General features: G+C 43.0%; 1 protein-coding gene across 11 annotated transcripts in view; it reads right to left on the bottom strand.

Moving 5' to 3' along the window:
- The window catches only part of MEF2C (myocyte enhancer factor 2C), a 142,308-nt gene that overhangs the window by 124,880 nt on the left and 2,517 nt on the right, over positions 1 to 14,911 (bottom strand). For 10 of the 11 annotated variants that reach the window (XM_049794510.1, XM_049794516.1, XM_049794514.1 and 7 more), the window contains exon 1: positions 1,440 to 2,317. The gene's annotated coding sequence lies outside the window, so the exon portion shown is untranslated. Of the gene's footprint in view, positions 1 to 1,439; positions 2,318 to 5,772; positions 5,872 to 14,911 lie in introns of those variants that run through there. The other variant, XM_049794512.1, reaches the window with a different exon arrangement.

Genomic DNA, 14,911 nt, shown 5'->3' with positions numbered 1-14,911 from the left:
ATGTAACAAAACCAGTTCACAAAATAACAAATCCCCAAAGTGGCCATTTGCCTGAGTGTTTGAGCTGGAAATCAGTATGTATGTAATACAGAGGTTAGAACTGGTTCACAGGTGGTTATATTTCCATGCTCTGCCAAGCCTCTAGGGATCAGAGTTATTATACTCCGTACAAACATCTTTACTCTTCAACCACAATACCCGGGAAAGTGCCAGTAAAAGAAATCTAATCACATTTGCATCTAAAATAATTGTTTTATTATCCATCTTGTAGTTCTTTTAAAGTGAAGGTACGAAACTAGGACATTTGCCATTAAGCTGATTGTCAGATATGTGCTAGGAAAATGCATTTTGTGTCAAAACAATTCTTTTCTGATCACCAGTAAAATACTGGCAAAGTGCCCTTCTCTGCTTAATTCCCTTAAATCTTTAGTTTTAAGTTGTGTATGACAGTATTTGAATTCAGGATGCAGGTATTTGCTAATAATAATTATTATACACAATAAAGAAAACAGAACTCTTCTATAAAAGACAATGCTTAGGTTCGCACAATCATACGTGAAGTTTTCTTTCTTTTTTTTTTTTTTTTTTTTTTTTGAGAAAAGGAATTATGAGCTTGCCTTTATACTTGTTCTGTTTTTCAGGCTGACGGGAGGTCACACTAAGTTTTATGGGAAACACTAAGTATTACAGTTACATAATGCACCAATAGTCTTATAAGTCCCTCATTTACATTAAACTTTATCTTAGCCTGTAAGTAACTGTACTGCAGCTAAACCAGCCGCTTTGTAAGGCTGATTAGCTTTACTCCCCTGTGTTAAAAAACATAAAGATTACTCAAAGTACTATGTAAAGCCCAAAGCATACCATCCCAAAAGAGGTTTGCAGCCCATGACTTAAATTCCCACATCAATGCAAGGGGTCTTTCCATCTCAAACGTAAGTATTCAAATGAAAGATGCACAAAGTTAAACACTTGCAAGCATACATAAACTCAAGAACTGAAGAGGCTATGGTACAATGAAGTTTAAAGAGCATTTCACCTAAACTGGATTGTTTCCTTAGTCTGATAAATTAGGGTGCAAGCACCACAAGGTCATAGCATTCGGTGAACTATTCAAATCAAATCAGATTTGAACACTTCACAATATCAAGCGTACAAATGATGTAAGCTAACTTCATCAAAGTTTAAATACTTATGACACTGAAAGAGACAAGTCAGCAATAATTTACTAGACAGTGATTTAACTACGTTACTTGTCTAGAAAGTTACTTGTAAGCAATTGCACAATCATACACTTAAAAAGTCCGCAAGCAACCTCACTCCCAGTCCACCACACACAATGACTGAAACATTCTTCAAACGCAATAGGAAATGTACCTCGGGCTTTTGTACCATGCCCGCTGCATTTTATTCCGATGCTGAATTTCACTGGTACTTACATTATAAACATTTAGCTGTTTGGATGATCAGACTAGTCCTTGAGATATTTTCCTTTCACAGGAAAAAGAAAAAATCCCTTTACTTCTTCCAGCCTTAAATATTCACCACCTGGTTCAACATGCAGCCTCCTTGAATCACACACACAACCTTCAAAGTCAATCCAATAAGCAGCCAGAAGATGTCTGGGGTGTGTGTGTGTGTGCGTGCGGGTGTGTGCAGCGTGGAGGAGGAGAAAGTGGCTGAGCTGCTGGTCGGATTAAAAGTAGCCGGGCTCGTCCTGAAAGCGTCCAGGAAGGAAGTGACAGCAGGCGAATGGGAAAAGGCGAGCAGCTCGCAGCCTTTGTAATGTCGCGGAGGGGAAGGGGGAGGCGAGGAAGGGATTCAAACTACACGCCTGATGAGGTGTCCTTTTCTGCTTCGCTCCCTCTTCCTCCCTTTTCTTCTCCTTCTCCGCGCCTCTATTTCTCTCTCTCTCTCCCACAATCCCAAACGAATGACTCTCTCCTCCCGAGCTGGAGAAATAATCAGTTTCACTCTTGCAAAAAGGGGGCGGGATCAGATCCCGAAAGCGTTTTAATAAAACAAACATAGAGCAGCGGCAGCGGCAGCAGCTCCCTTCCTTGCCCCTCTAGTCTAAACTAGATTGATAAATTACTCCACTACACTACTTTAATTATGTATATGGTATGCAGAATAAATCACCGAACATCAGCACCTCAATCAAGCACTTTTTAAATGATAATTGCACCTTGGGTGAATCAATCTTTCCATTCCTGACATTTTGCTAATTTTAGTTGTGCGGTGGGGGTAATGGCACACGCCGCACGCGCACCTAAATGACAATCCTTTATTACGCCGAGCGAAGGCAACGCGACCAGCCGGTGCGTATCTTCCCCCTCCTGGCGAGGGACAGCAAGCGTGAGGACGGCGGATCGCTGCCACGGCCGGGGGCGGGGGGTGGGGGGGTGGGGGTGCGTGGGCCGGTGTGGAACGGGCAGCCCCGAGGCTGCACGCCGCGTCCACGGCCGGTGGGCTCGGGCAGGGCGGCCCGCTTGCCGGCGGGGGCGGCCGGGTGCGATCCCAGCAAAACGCGGGGAGCTGCGGGACTCCGAAACGTCCCTACCTGTCGCGACCCACCCGCGCCCCGCGGGCACGCACCGCTCCGTTCCGCTCCTCCACCGCCGGGGTGCCTTCGGGAGGGAGGGCGATGAGCGGGGCCGGGGCCGGGGCCGGGGGGAGGTCGACGGACTCGCGGCCGTCGCCCCCGCCACCGCAGCGCGGGGGCCGCTGACCCCGCCGCGCCGCCTCCGGAGCCGAGCGGGGCTGCGGCCCTCCGGCGCCCGCCTGCCCAGCTCCCCGCACCTTTGCCGGACTCCTTCCTCCGGAGCCCTCTCGTCTGGCTTAAACGGCCCAACGTCCCGAACTCATCGGGCTCCGGCTCCCGCTGCGGGTGGGTTATCCCCCACACCCCCCACACCCCCCCCCCCCCCCCCCCGCCCCGCTCCCCCCATCCCCGGGAGCGATCCCGGTGGCAAAGTTTGGGGTACCCCAAAGGGGAATGAATGCTGGCCAGATAAAATCCCACTCGCCTCCTCACGCGGGTCCCGCTGACGGCCGGCCACCGGAGACTCTTGTCAGACTTACCCGCAGAAATGCAGCATTACCAGCACACTGTGTGAAAGGACAGGACTTTTTTTTTTTTTTTTTTTTTCATAGGCTCATTTGCTTTTAAAACCGGACTGAAAGGACTGTACTGTATGGGAGCTTGAATCCAAATTAAGCACACGCAGTAATTTGTGAGTAAAACTGGACTTTGCAGATACTCGCTTAATTTCTGTGTAGATAACCAACTTTTACGATCCTTCGAGAGCAGCAGGGGAGTTTATAAAAGCACAGACCATTATTTTTATGATAGATTATGGCACTGCAAATAGGAGCAGCACATGTGATAAAACCAAACGACTGAATTCAAACAACAGTGATAAATATCTATTTGGTTTATTTTAATACAAGTCCTTGGTCTCGCAGCCTTTTCCCCTATAAACATCTCATTGGGCCACTGACCTACTTCCCAAGTTCCGTTTTTGACAGTGAATAAATGCCTTTTCAATTCAACTGTACTTCTTAAAACACAGATGCTCCAAGCACGGTCAGAGCAAAACGACGCTAAGGCAGCTCTAACAAGCACCCTGCAACTGCTCTTGACACAGATCCCTAGGGAATACCCTTTAGTGACTTCGGGTCTCATCATGCCCTGCTCTGCCTTGGTGAGATTTAGATACAGAGCGGACAACTCTCAATGGATGGACAGTTACACACTACGAATGCACCCACAACAACAATGACAGTAATACTGATGTGCCTAGAGCCACCAGGCAGCCAGACACCAGCCAAGCACATTGTGTACGGTGGTGAGAGGCACATATGCTCGGCAGTGTCAGCAGCGGAGCCCGAGTAACGTTGGGGAAGAAACACTTTCTCAGCCTCAGGTTTGGCATCAAGCGCAGCAGTAAAGAAATACGGAACAGTGACACGGGTTGTACCCTTGCTATGCCGCTTCTGCAGACAGTTTTCGTCTCCCAGGACGGCACACAACTACCCAGTAATATTCAGATTTTCTTAGTGGCAAAACCAGAAAACTGTTAAGACTTCGCACTTCTGCACTCCAATAGAAAATGACTGTCGTCTGCATTATTTTGCGCAGGATACGTAAAGTTTTCAGGTTTCTGGCTAGTTGGTAACACAGCCCTTCAGCTGGCAAGGCAGAACACGAGCACCGTCGTATCTTGAAAGTAATTATTAGGGTAGGCAAGTATTTCAGAAAATAAAAGTACACAGCAGCTTAGCAGATCTGCTACACCTCTGTGTGGGCACTTGTGGCCTAATCTTTAAATAGTGGTGACCTTCACATACTGGAGTACCTTAAAGCCATGCCAAGTTTTTGTCACGAGCACAATTCATCAAATTCATATAAAGGACACCTCAATTTTTAAAACAGAGTTCAGATGCTAGATGGACAAACAGATATACGGGGAGGGATCAGGCTTTCTCATTCATCTCAGGGTTAGATCAGGCATAGATTTCGGCAGTATCTTTTGAAGTGTTTAGGATTTGTCTCTCTCTTTTGCTGCATTTAATTTTAAAATCTGGAATAATTTCAAACAGTGAAAAACCTTTGTTCTGGTGTCTGTACTTGTACTGATGCTCCACAAATGCACCCTTTTCAAATTTCTGGCACGAGACTAAGATCTACTCTTTTTTGCTGTCCACAGGTCATGTGCAGGTCTGCTGACAAAATTATTTTTTTCTTAATCCACCACCTGAGGCATGCAAAGTTTTAAACAATGAGACATCAGTCAAAGTGTAATAATTATAAAATCAGTTCTCCGAAGTTTTATCAAAGAGTGAAGTGTGTATCCAAGTATCTCTTTTCCTCACAAGTGTGATTATCTCAAGGTAACATTTCCTTTGAAGGTGATTATCAAAGTCTGTTTTTGTTCTTTTGTGGATGCAGAACATATCTTTCCCTTAGGAGGAATGAGATTGCCAGCTTACATCTTTTAATGGCGTTTAAACTGAAAAGCAGTAAGGTTACTATGAAATGATCCACCTCCTTTGCATCTTAACCCTGGGGTGGCTTGGTTTCTATTTTCTGTTTAAAGTTCTGCTCAACCCCACTCCACTCCACGCCTCGCTCTCTTCCACCACCTCCCTATTTGTAAGAGCAACACAGTATAACACTTCTTCCCATGTCTGGCTGCTTTTAAACTTGGCCCACGCTGGGTGCAGCGCTTGAAGTGAGCTTTACAAAATTATTTTAAAGTGAGCTGGGGCGGTTGCCACAGCAACCCACCCTGAGAGAAATCGAGGCTATAGATTAATCTACCCCACAAGATTATTCAACAGTACTGTATTTGTTCTTCATTCATTCAGAATATTCCCTCAATCCATATGCTTTTATAATGAACAAAAGATGTAAACTCAGATAATTTCAAAGATAATAGGATATATATTCCAGGAGCACAATTTAAATGCTTTGTAAAGCACTGCAAAGAGCTGAAATGTACATGATTCTTCGCAAAATCATTTAATTGCAAAAAAATATTTGCAAGGTAGGCACAGCTGACATACGAACTTTGAATAAAATTGCATGCCATTACTAAAATGGTGTTATACACATCAAGCAACGATTACAGAAAGCCTTTGTCACAGGTGTACCTGTAAGTACATAATACAGCAGAGCTTGCTCTCCAGGCTTTGCTTTTAACATTAAATCTGAAAACAATAAATAGTACTTTGTAATATTAAATGCAATAAATATTAAACACTCACCACATACACCCTCTTTATTGTCAAAATCATCCGCCTCCAATGCTTTACTTAATCTTTCCCATAGTAGTTACTTCACAGTTTACAATTCTTGTTCGGCACCTTAGATGTTTAAAAGCACAAAAGTAGCGTATTATTAAAATGCAAACCTGTAGTACTTAAAATATAGTTAAAGAGATTTATGAAACAATTTCTATAAAAAGAGTCTTTACTGATGTGCACTTAGGCCTAAGAATAATATCACTTGTAAGTAACTTGACATTTTCGGAAGCTGTAATAAACTCCATCTGAATCCTACCTTAGGGATGCTGCGCTATCAATAAAATTACAAAACTATTGATCTTGGACTGTACTCATCCTCCAATCGGTACTTGGGAAATTATTTATGCTTTTACGCGCATTTTGGAAAACGTGGCGCTCTCATCGTTTAATAAATGCCAATTTAAAACTCCGGGCCAAACGCTGAAGCCTGGCACAGGAATTTCTTCCTTCTTTCAAGGGCAGATGTGTGTTGTGCCCCCGCCCAGGGACGCATCTCCTCGGGTCTGCCTCGGGGAAGGCAACACCGGCTGACACCGGCAGAACCTTTTTTTTTTCAGCCCAAACGCCCGTTTTTTTTCTGCGCAACCTGTGGCCAGGAGGTGTCGTCTCCCCCCACCCCCCCCCCCGAGACCCGCCTCCGGCCTCTGCCCCGACCCCTCGCCCCCCAACCCCCCCGGCACCTCCCCGACCTTCGGGCTTCGATTCGATTCTTTACTGATTTATTTCTAGGGGCCGGGGTGGGCGCGGGTGGCGGCTCGGCGGCGGCAGGTACCCACACCGGCCGCCATCTCCTCAGGCAGTGCGGCCCAACTCCCGCCCCGCCCCCGCGCGGGCACCTCCTCACACCCGGCCGGTGGCGGCGGCCTCCGGCCCCGGGGGAGGTAAACGGCCGACTGGGGGCCCCGGGGGGGGGGGGGGGGAGCTCCGGTGGAACCAGGGTGCTGCTGCAGCCGCCTCCACCTCCTCCTCCTCCTCCTCTTCTTCCTCCCCGTTTCCGCGGGAAGGCGCTGAGGCTGGCGCGGAGGGGGGGGGGGGGGGGGTGGTGTTGGTGTAATTTGGGCCGGCTAACGCGAGAGCGGGTGGTCGCGGGGTGGGAGGGAGAGAAACGGTGGCGGTCCCGCTGCTCCTGAGGCGGTGGCGACTTAAAACGGGACGGCGCTAGCCAAGGGGTGAGCAGTCCCGGCCGAAAGGGTCGGTAGTCTGAGCCCCAGCTCCGCGTTTCTCCTCAGTCCTGCCCCCCCAGCCCCCAAAGTCTTCACAGCCCTTTGCCCCCCACCTCTCCGGCCTTTGGAGTCAATGAGCGTTCCTGCTTCGGGGGGCTGAAGTACAGGTCCGCAGAGTCCCTGCGGTGCCAGCTGGGTCTAAATTTGGGTGAAAATCGTGGTGACCCAAGGGCCAGGCGGAGGATGGGGGGGGGGGGGGGGGGGGGGAGGGAGGTTGCTGCCCCCCGGACCCCCCGGGGGTGGGTGTCGGGGAGCCCTGGGGGTCTGCAGGGAGGGCAGCCAGGCTACGGAGGGCCCGGGCCGGTGAAGTTGAAGCAGCACATGGCTGTTTTTGGGAAGGGGACGGGCGGGAGGGCTGTGGGGCGTCGAGCAGGCCAGGCCCGAGCAAGAGTTGGGGCTGTGGCGTGAGTCAGGCGCGGGGGGGTTGGCCATCCCTGGAAAGATAGCGTGAATTGTGTTTATGGGCTTGATGGAGAGCTTGGAGGTCAACCAGTCCGGGGCATTATTATCTGCTAACTTTCCAGGCTTTTGGAAAGCTGGTTTTTTCAATGCTCCCTTTTTTAAAAAAAGTGGGATTTTTTTTTTTTTTCTTTTTTTTTCTCCCTGGCTGATATTTTCAAGGGCCTTTGCAGGGGAAGAGACTGATTATAGAGGGAAACAGGCTTGCCAAATGCAATAAGTCAACAATGAAAAGGGGGTTTGTTTGTTTTGCTCAATTGATCCAGTTCTAGTAATCTGAAGTGTTTCATTGTTACAAAAGGCAGTTTCTGAAACTGTAGTTTGCAAGTGGATATTGTCCTTTAAATATGGCGTAAACAGTTGTCCAAAGATTATTTTTATCTAAGAATTTTTTTACACTAATGTCTGTTTTGTTTCTTTTTTAACTGTTTTAAAGGTAGAGATAGGAGGTAACTTCTTTGTAGATAAATATGTTTTCTGTCAAAGATTAGGTATTACTAAAATTGTCCTCAAAGTGTAAAAATCATATTTATTACTTTGTGAATGACAGCACAGACTTAATATGAGAATCAGATCTGGGCCTAGTGATAACCACTCCTTTTGTTTGCCACACATGCTTTTTAGAAATAGGCTAATACTTAAGGTCTGTCATTTGTTTGAAAATGAGGCTGAATTTGCATGTGAAGGCGTTAACAGCTATAGAAATGTTGAATCTCATGTTTGGCGTGGAGCAGGGATGCTCTGGAGCTCATGCACCGCATCCAAAGTGCCCTGAAGTCAGTTGAAATCCAATGCACTCTGATAGGATTCAAATGGGACCCTAAAATGGAAGCTCGGCCCTATGCCAGTGGCCACCCAGATCCTATTCCTGCCTCAAAATGAATCTTTGAATATGCTGTAACTCCAGTTCCTGTACTGGCCACCGTCTTTCTGTAAGGTATTCAAATATCCTTATCATCCTATGACAACATTCCACCAAATGTATATAGTTTATATATACACGTGTATTTTAGGGGGACAACACTTGTAGTCAATAATGGAGTGTAACTAAAGGAAGAATTTAACCTACTAACCTTTCGCCCGTTGAGATTTGGGGACTCCAAAAATGTGAGTCTAGACTTGCATGGAAGAAATGTATCAAGGGTTTTGAAGTTCTTCAGTGCTAGTCAGAAATTGGCAAGCAAAACTTTAGTCTCAGTCAAACTCAAAAGCTCAGTAACTAGTTTCAATTCTGCACCCCCCCCGTCTCTTCTGACATAAAGTTAATTAGGTGAAATTTCAAGCTAAATGGGCTTTTTTCCTATGCAAAAATATAAAAATAGATCAAAAATGAACTTAGAGTGGAAATTTGGAATCAATTCCCCATCTTAATAGGGTTTAAGTACAGGAATGTATTTGAAGAATAATTTTGGAAATGTTGTCATTTTCATGAACTGCTGTTCATCAATCTGATTATTCTGCATCTTCATATGCCTCGGAAACGTTAGACTTTTTTAAAAAAAGCAAGGCGTTTGGTGGAGGTCTAATTTATCATATGGTTTAATACAACTGTGATTAAAGTCTACCTAGATTACTAAACAGCCTTCACCCAAGAAATACAGTTTCTTTGCTATTCAGCTTGGTGGCTAATAGAGAAGAGCATGCTAGAGGGAGACGTGCTTTGCTTTGGTGACTCCTTGTTCTGAAGGGCCTATGTCCAAAGAGACTAAATCAGAGCAGCTGTGGTGCTGCTTGAATTTACAGAAGGGATCAGGTAGGTTCCTGCCAACAGGAAGTTGGGAGCACTGGGAGTCCCTGTCTTTAAAATCTTTTATCTGTCTTCCAATATCTCGCACAACCTGTAGAGTTGATGCAGGGGAAGATAACTTTGATTTTCATTGTTAATTTATGCAGCTGTAGAAGGTTTAAACCTCTTCAGCATTAGCTGGTCATTTCAAAAGAAGTTTCTGCTAGGGCAGTTCCCTCTACTTCCCTCCAAGAAGAAAAGCTCCTAGAAATGAAGTTTCAGAACTAGCATTTTAAGTACGGACCACCTTTCTCATTCCTGCTACCCCATTTCTTTGTCCATGTGATTGCCCCCAGTTGAATAAAGAGAATCTCAGGTGATCCCCTTTCATTTTGGGAAAGGCTGGGCGGGGGAAGGATTTTTTTTAGACTGCATTCCTTCTCTTTTCCTGAAATGGAATTGCCTGACTAAGGTATTGTGATGTTTTCAGATATTTTGCCAAAACCCACACAACCCAAAACAAGAAATATGATTGCACCCCCTTGCTAATTGTGTGACACTCAAGCGTTTGTCTGTCTTGCACTGCATGATGATGGGATACAGAAGCAGACAGCCATAGATGGCCAGAAAAGGCTTAATTAAATATTCTGCAGCTGCTACAAATTAGATCAGCATCTGCATCTGTGTAGACAATGAAATTCATGGTAATTTTGAGGGCCAAGCAAAGTAGAGATTTGTTTTGGATAGACCCCTAGCCACAATTCAAATAAAATTCAAATCAAACCTGTCCTAAGGGTAGAAAAACGTTGGTCAACTGAAGTTGAAGACCATAGTGCTGAAGTTCCACTATGGTTCCCCATCCTGGCTACAGATATAAATTCCAACGTACCACATGAAAGGCCGCTGTTATGGTATTCCTAACTAGAAAAGGAAATGCTGGGTTTTTTGTTAGGGTTTTTTTTGTTTGGTTTTTTGGGTTCTTTTTTTTGTTTGTTTTTTTGAGAAACCCACTTCTCAGGAGTTTTCCAAACTAGACTTTGAGATATATTTTAGATAAGCACCCAGCTTTTTGGCTGTTTCTCTGACAATTTGCCTCTATTTCAAATATCACTTTCTGGAACCAAAGTTGGAGTAAATGATATGCAAATTTTAAAGGTCAATCATCCTGCCTGTTGTAACAGAGTATGCTGTATGATATTTGCAGCATAAATTGAGTACAGAATACAATAGCAATAGATAGTACATGAGGGGATAAAGGTATTGTTGGCAAACTGTTTTATACAGATATGCTTGCATGCAGATATCAAGAAGTAATAGGTTATTCCCTGGACATTTTGAGAAAATGCACTGTTTTCAAGTGTTTGTGAACTCTTCAGTACCAAATTCTTGGTTTTGCTTTGCACTTGAACAGCTCCAAACACAAGTGTTGATCCATAAATGTGTCTTCTAAGTGCTACTGTAATACTAATACTTCTGTTACCAAAACAATAGTTAATTTAAAACTTTTATTAGACATTTTAGAGAGGCCTTTTGACGGCTGATAGCTCTTGTTGATAAGTGAAGAAGACCTTGTAACCTCTGTGGCCATAAAATGTAATACACACAATAGTTGGGTCAGCTTTTAGATGTGCTTGTGCTACTTTTGTTCATCTATATTAAAACTTCCATGAGCCTCCAGCTGTGATGTCATTGGTTATAACTCTTCCCATGGAAGCACTTTAAAAAGTTGATATTACCAAGGTTAAAAGGAAACTAAGCCTCAGAGGTTGTGTTTGGATATATACTTTGGTTTAGATGTATTTCTTTTGAAGTCACTGTTGCTGTCGTATGGTCTAGTTGGAGCATCTTTGCACAGCTCCTGTGTGATATGGACAGATTTAAGTTCCCATTTCTGGTCTGTTACGTTCTGCAAGCCTGCACCAATCAGACCAGCAAGATCTGCAGACAGCAACGAGTTTACAGACAGCTACACCAACATGGTTAAAGAGAAGAAACCTGGTTACTAAATCAAAGAAGTTACTGAAATTGAGGGTTGTTATTTTTGTCAGGCGAGTAAGGACCATTACAGGGACAACTTATATTCTTTTTCTTATTAACCAGTTAATCTCCAGTCAAATATGTATTGAAACCTTTTGAACTGACCCACTAACTATGTCGTTACCCTCTCCATTTTTAAACTCTCAGTAACAAATAAATAAGTTATGGTGACGCTAGCATTTGTCTTTACCGTTTAGATCTACAGCAGTCTGAGGGTCTGTGCTTTGAAGCCCCATTCCGCTAGTATCTCTGGACATGACTTAGTTGTCCTTTTGGCTGTGACTCAGATAAAGGAGCAAGGGCTGGAGAACAGGTACATATTTGGAAGGGAGTTAAGAGATTTTCTAGCTCTTAAGTGAGACTGAACTGTGTTTTGGGGTCTAGATATCAAGTAGAATGAAGATGGGGCAAAAGGTACACGGGCAGAAATAATTTAAGAACAACTGTCGCCTAATGGCAATAGACAGGTCAAGAATTTCTGGATTAAAGTGAGATCCAATGGGAAGTTACTGCATCCTTTTTGCAGGTTAAACCCAGCAGTTTTGAAACTATAGTTTCTCCCAGGAACAGAGGAGTAAGTGCTTCTTTGCCGTAAGTGGGAGACGGTTCCCTCATATTTCTGAGGAAGAATACAAACCAAAACCTTATTTCAGTGACGTTGTGTGTGTCTAGGATCTCAAGTGCTATCAAAAAGCACAGTGGCTGAGGATTGAATGGTTAATGAAGTCAGTTAGTGCAAGGACACATATTTAAATGGGCAGCCATATTTTTCCAAGGGTAGGAACTGTCTCCTGATATACAAGTAGATTATTTCACAGTCTCTTCTATTTTTTTCAACATTAGTGGACTCTTCATTAATTTTTATAATTATTGCAGACTGTATTAGTTTGTTATTACCAAGCATTCTTCTACAATAATTTCAGGCTCAGGAGATGGATTGATACTGGGGAAAGGGCTATTTGCGTACAGTTACATCGGATAGAGACTATGCTGCCACCACTTAAACAAGCAAAGAAAATGAATGCAGCAGATATCTGTAGCAAAAACTATAGGAACCATCGATTTTGTATACTTCTGTATCATTATTGGTATAGCAATAAACAAAAGTAGAGAGAGATGAAAATTATTGGGGGAGAGGTTTTTTTTCTTTTTTTCTTTTAAATGAAACTCCAAGCAACCCAGATACAGAAAGGTTTGTTTTGCTGAATTAATCATTAGCAGCTGGGTTTCATACTATTCAGCTTTTAATTTTTTTTCCCTGACAGGTGCCGTCATGTTTCAGGGTACAGTGCATCAGCTACATTAACATTATATTGAACTTCATATGCTGTGAGCACAACTTTTAAGTATATATGTGGAACTAGCATTACTATATAGATATCTATATGAACAAAGCAATAATTGCTGTTTCATTCATTCCGTGTGGTTATTTTACATGCTTCCAGCAAACTAGTATAGCTTAGCTTAAATCTAGATGTTCATCCTTTGTAAGCTGTATTTATTGAACTTGATTTAGAATCCAGTGCCTTTAGAGCTATGCATAGAATGCACTGTTGCTTTTGTCTTTATTGCAAACTTCTCGGGTGCTGCTTTCAGAACTTGCCTCCTGATGCTAGTTGCTTGCAAAGGAGCAAAACCCAATTTGAGAGTGCAGTAAATTGTTGGTACTTTGAACGGCGAAGACAACTCAGTTAACAGTTTGTGTGTCTGTACATTGTGACAAGGGGCATGCTGCAAGGCCTGTCCACGTTACCTTGTTTGTGGTGAACCGTAGAGCGCGACAGCATTTTTGAAATGGGATAGCAGGGAGGAGCGGTGAGCAGTCATGGGGAGTGGTATAGGAATGCCGGGGGTGTCTTCACATGGGCATGGGGCACAGTGGGGTGCAGGGGTGGGGAGCAGCTGCAGAGCAGTCCCACTACCACAGCTCAGGGGTGGTGAAGCTCCCAGGCGAGGCAGCAGCTCCCTGCATTGCCAGCAGACTGGCAAGGAGGAGAATTCTCCACTGCTTCCTAACGTGCGTGTGTCCTTTTGATCTTCAGGGAGGTGGTCTCAGACCAATAACCGATGAGGTTTTGAACAGAAAAATGAATTCATAAAAGTCCATAAAGGATGTTATCTATGTTTTGTAGAATAAGATTTTGCTTACTGTACCAAGGGGAAAAGAATTATAAATTTGAAGTGTGTATTTACATACTTATATATATGTACATACACACACAGTTTAAATTTATAATAGAAATATAAAATGGAAAATTTGTGTGTTTTAAATGATAATATATGAAGCAGTAATTAAGGCAATTCATCTTTTTTTTCCCTCATAATTTTTATCATGCAGTTCATCTTCTTATCTAACTTTAAATGCAACTTCATTGCCTTCAGTGGAAAGTGTCCAGTTTTCATCAGCATAAGTGAAGGAAGAAGAAGGCATGATGTGCTTTGAAAATACCATGTAACACTGTATGAAAAGCCTTGAATTAACTTTTGAAGAACGTAACACTGAGTCACTAAACTGTGATTTTTGCCAAAGCTTTGTGGTTAAATCCCATTTTATGTTTACACACACTGTGGAATAACTAATATAGATGTCTTCCTGACACTAAAGCTTGGATTTATTGGAAAAGACAAACATAGCTGAAAGCTGAGCTAGACTGTACCTTTTCAAAATAAAAAAGATAAAAAGATAGTTGCAGAATAACCTGCCCTAGTCTACAAAACAGGACAACAAAGCTCTTAGTTGATGGGGAATAGTTGGTATAGAAATAAATGAGTGTACCAGGCATTTTAAGGCTGATTCTGTTTCTAACTGAAATAGTAGTAAAGTTTCAGCAAATTAAATAAGGTTTTCCTATTTCTTAATCTCTCAGTATTTCATTAATAATAGAAATATTTTAGAATTTCACTTAATGTGCTTAAGCATGATATTGAGAAAAATAATGAAACAGAAAGACCAATAAAGGGCACACATTTAAGTTTAATGGTATAAATTATCTAGTGTGTAATCTCTACGTTTTGCAACATTAAACCATCTTTTTCTAGAAAAGTCAAACATTCTGCACTGAAGTTTTATTTTGCAAAATACTCTTTTCCCCAAATGCAGTGAAATACAGACTAACTTAATTGGAATTCTGTGAAATTATCCAGGAGTTTGTCATGTTAATTACTGTTTCTGAGCCTTTAAAATCAATACAGTAAAATGCTGACGAACTTCCAGTGTACAGAATTAAAGGCTCTAAACCAAAGGCTACATGTTTTTCTGGGTTAGTGTAGCACGTACAATGTCTAGTTAACTCTAGGAACTGCCGTTACTATTTACTGTCTTCGGATTTAACAGTGCTTGGTTTTAATGACTGTTTAGGGGATTTGGTTTCCATACATTACAAATGTTATGCACGAAACAGCAATGTTTTACAGGCATTGCTTAGTTTAAAGGCAGCTCTAGTTTGGGGTTTTTTGTTTTGTTTTATGTTTCATACTTCATCTGAGAAAGTATCTTTCATATTTAGAGGTTTATGCTTTGACTAGTAATGTTTTATTCTACTGGTCTTTTATTCTCACATACAGTAGCATATTCTTGTAGCAAACAAAATTGTGATTGTTTTCATGTAGCACATTCTAGAAACAAAAATAATCTCTGCTGCGCTTTTCCTGTCTC

The sequence above is a fragment of the Accipiter gentilis genome, chromosome Z, assembly GCF_929443795.1.
Source record: "Accipiter gentilis chromosome Z, bAccGen1.1, whole genome shotgun sequence".
NCBI classification, from domain to species: Eukaryota; Metazoa; Chordata; class Aves; order Accipitriformes; family Accipitridae; genus Astur; species Astur gentilis.
Note: the sequence above shows the minus strand (reverse complement) of the source record. Positions and strands in the feature narration are given on the sequence as shown.